Source organism: Coptis chinensis, chromosome 4 (genome assembly GCF_015680905.1).
Source record: "Coptis chinensis isolate HL-2020 chromosome 4, ASM1568090v1, whole genome shotgun sequence".
In the NCBI taxonomy this organism is placed as follows: domain Eukaryota; kingdom Viridiplantae; phylum Streptophyta; class Magnoliopsida; order Ranunculales; family Ranunculaceae; genus Coptis; species Coptis chinensis.
This window is the reverse complement of record NC_141459.1, coordinates 47,509,635-47,513,805: the sequence shown is the minus strand read 5'-3', so window position 1 is coordinate 47,513,805 and position 4,171 is coordinate 47,509,635.

The following is a 4,171-nucleotide window of genomic DNA, read 5'->3' as shown; positions in this document are numbered from 1 at the left end:
AATGGGTTCTTTTCTTGGGACAGTGTTTGTTGGCCCAGGGAACTTGAGAATGCTTGCGCTCAAAGTTCCCTTTATCGATTCTTTAAATTGAAAAAAGGAACAACATCAATTGGTGTTTAAGATTATTGAAGCTCGCAGCAATAATGCAATGACAATGGTTTTCTTTTTCTAACCATCCCAATTTGGAAATTAAATAGTGAAATTTTTTTCAAGTGTAATTAGATTTCTTTTGTATATATTTATATTATGTTTTGAGTTTTGCTTTTTTTTTCCGATCAACTTTAGGGTTGCTAATCACCATTCACCAAAGAAAAAATATGGTAGCTTGAAACATAGGGGTGTTCATGGGTCGGTTCTTACCGGTTTCAGATCCGATTATATTTTTAGCAGTTCCTACCGTGTTCGGTTCTTTCGGTTTTTTTCTTATATTTAGAAAACCCAGACCTATACCCATTAATTAAGTTTCGGTTCTTTATCGGATTATATATTTTTATTGCTAAAATTATTTTTTAATTATATAACCAATATAAAAGTTGGTTTTAGTGCGACTATAACACTTGCTGTCGATATTTTTGTCTCCTCATAAGAAGTAATGATCCTAAATTCAATAATAGTATTTAAAGTTATCTAAAAACTTTAAATACATTCTCATACATTGTACATATGTGTATATTTTAAATCAAACACATGTATATTATACTATATGTAATGCGTCATATATAGAATAAGTACATGTACCACAATTGTTAGTTAGCATTGCACGTATTCGTTATCCTATATATACACATGTAATATATATCAAGTACGTACACGTTCATGCATTAGTTAATATAGACAGTGTATTAGTTAATTCATAGTACACATATAGACATAAACATTATTATTACCATTTATAATATACATATTTAATGTAATATTATAAAATATGCATTTAATAACACGCATTCACTATTATGCCAAATACTATATATATTTAGTATAATTTTACACCTAACAAACAAAAACTATATATAATAATATTTCGGTTTGCCTTTATTTAGTGTAATAATATAATACTAAATTCTATATATCAAAATCCTAATAATCGGTTCCGGTTTTGGTTTGGATACCCATCGGTTTTTTACTATTCGGTTATAACAGTTTCAGTTTTTTATCGGTTCAATTCTTGAAGACCCACTTTAAATAGGTCTAACATTTTAAGACCCAAAACTGCTATAAATAGTTTCGGTTTCGGTTCGGTTTTGGGTAACATGCACACCCTATTGAAACATGCAAACTATAACCTTAAAAAAAATGTTTTTCATTAAAGGATACCTCGTTAATTGAGTGGTAGCTTGCTACTTACCATTTTCTTATGGGTGGCTTCATTGTTACGTGGTAGGTGATCTTATTTATTATTTGTTTCGCAGAAGAATGATGGGAATTGGTATATGACTCTTCTCGATCTCGACAAACATAATGAATTTGAGGTTATTGGGTATTGGCCGAAGGAGCTATTCACGCACTTAGCTAACGGTGCAGAGTACATAGAAATGGGTGGACAAGTTTATGTATCTGATAACAACTACTATCCTGAAATGGGGAACGGTAGGTATTCTGATGGAGATTACACCTTCACAGCCAACATGTATCATATAAACTTTGCGAATGGTTCGGGGATCCCTATTACCACCGATAATGCCTTCATAGAGCTGCACGAGGATCATTGCTATACAGCCGGGGATAATAATTACAAGGCCGACAATAAGAGTTTGGAGTATAGCTTTATTTATGGCGGTTCTTACATCCCAAAAAAGTGAAAAACGAATGCTTCTAATGGGTGTGTGGCTTAAGATAATTTATGTATGACTTAATAAATATAGTTTTTAGTAGTTGAGTTCTAGTCTTTATATCAACCATCTTTGGATGATGCTAACAATTTAACCTTCAATTTATCATTGCATTTTGAATATATTGATGATATATAATGATATATCACGAAATAGCCTATCAATAAAATACAATATGAAATATCAACATCAACCTTTTCTAGGGATGGGAGGGGTTCTAGGACATATCTTATAAAATCACGTAAACAAACTCAAAATCGTTGGAGCGTTTATAAGTTTTAAATTAGGCTAATTTTTTGTTAATATGATATTCTAACTATTCTAAACATTGTCACAAATAAAAAAAAGTAATAAAAAATAGTAAAAATGAACGGTCCACAATTAGCCAAATTTTTAAATTTGTTAACTACATTTGATAGGGTTATGAGTTTTAGATTTGAATAATTTTTTGTGACAATGTTAAAGTAGTTGAAAGATCATATGTACAAAAAATTAGCCAAATCTAAAACTTAGAAATGCCGTAACAATCTTGAGTTTGTTTACGTGTTTTTGTAATATATGTCCCTAGCTAGAACCCCTCCCCTTTTTTCTAAGGGGAATAACAATAGAGCCACATAAAGGTGCTCCACAAGGTGTATAGACTTTCTAAATCTAGTAATCTTCAACATAGATTTAGCTAGTTGATATATATATGTTAGAATTAAACCGATTTGGAGAGAACACCACATTAACTTAACACTAACTTAACATGGTGTATTGAATCATTGAGAGAATGAGATAGAGAGAATTCTTATTCATTGAGGTAAATCTGAATGGGAGGAGGTTACCTTTATATACAACTAGGTAATCTCATTTCTAATATAAAGGATTAACAAGATAAACAGTAAGATATAGGATGATCAGGATAAACACCAAGATAGAAGATTATCAAGATAAATACCAAGATAGAGGATGATCAGGATAACACATATCAATGGTGGGCATCCATATAAGCCCATGGATTTCATAATACTCCCCCTTGGATGTCCACCATTCATGTGGAAATTATGGAGGATGCATCTTTTGTAGCATTCTTCTGGATGCTCTATAACTATCCAATGACAGTTGCCTCATTAAAACCTTGCTAAGGAAAATCCAGTGGGAAAAAACTAAAGCGAAGGAAAAAGAGTACAACATTTCTCAGAATCATTGTGACTTGCTTAATACTGCCTCATTAAAACCTTTACTAGGAAAACCCAGTGGGATAAAACCTAGATAAGGAAAAATAGTACAGTGCATATGTCCTGGGACACATTCTTCAGGATGCTCCCCCTGATAAAGACAAGTCTTTATATGGCTTGGTGGTGAACTCTGCGCATGCCGACCCCATATACAAGCTTTTGAAATGTATGCTTCGGTAGTGATTTAGTGAAGAGATCAGCAAGGTTATCGCTAGAACGAACTTGCTCGACCTTAATCTATTCTTCTGAAGTTGATGAGTGTAAAAGAATTTTGGCGCAATGTGTTTTGTCCTATCTCCTTTTATAAATCCTTCTTGAATCTGGGCTATACAAACTGCATTATCCTTATAAATAATACTGAGAACACCTGTTATAGAAGGTAATTGATAGGAACTACGAATATGCCCAATTAATAACCTTAGCCATACACATTCACGACTAGCTTCATGAAGAGCTAAAATTTCAGAGTGGTTAGAGGAAGTTGCCACTAAAGTTTGTTTAGTGCAATGCCAGCAAATGGCAGCATTACCACTAAGAAATACATACCTGTTTGGAAGTGACCCTTTTGAGGGTTAGATAGATAACCAAAGACTGCATAGCCAACTAGATCATAGTCATTAGTGGAACCATAAGAATAAAATACTTTCATACAAGTTATTCCATAAAAATATCTCAATATGTGTTTGACATCATTCCAGTGTCTAAGTGTATGTGCACAATTATATCTTGATAAGAAACTAATAGAAAATGCAATATATGATCTTGTGCACGTATTGTGCTAGATACATAAATGCTTCAATATCACTCAAGTAGAGTATTTTCAATACCAAGAACTTCCTCATGTTCTTCCTTTAGTAAAAAATGGATCCTTATCCAAATCCAAGTTCCGCACAACCATGTGCTTTGTCCATTTCATTTCAAAATCTATAGTCAGCAGTTTTCTCTAATTCCTTAAGAGTCCCAATCAAGTTTATACCAACCAAACTTGCTGCTACTGTATTGAATCCAACCTCGGATTTTACTATAAGTCCACACCACATTTTTCAAAGAGTTTAATTATGCTTGAATAGCAAATTCCAGATTGGCCAATTTTTCCTTTGTTGACAAAACACGTGGTTCATT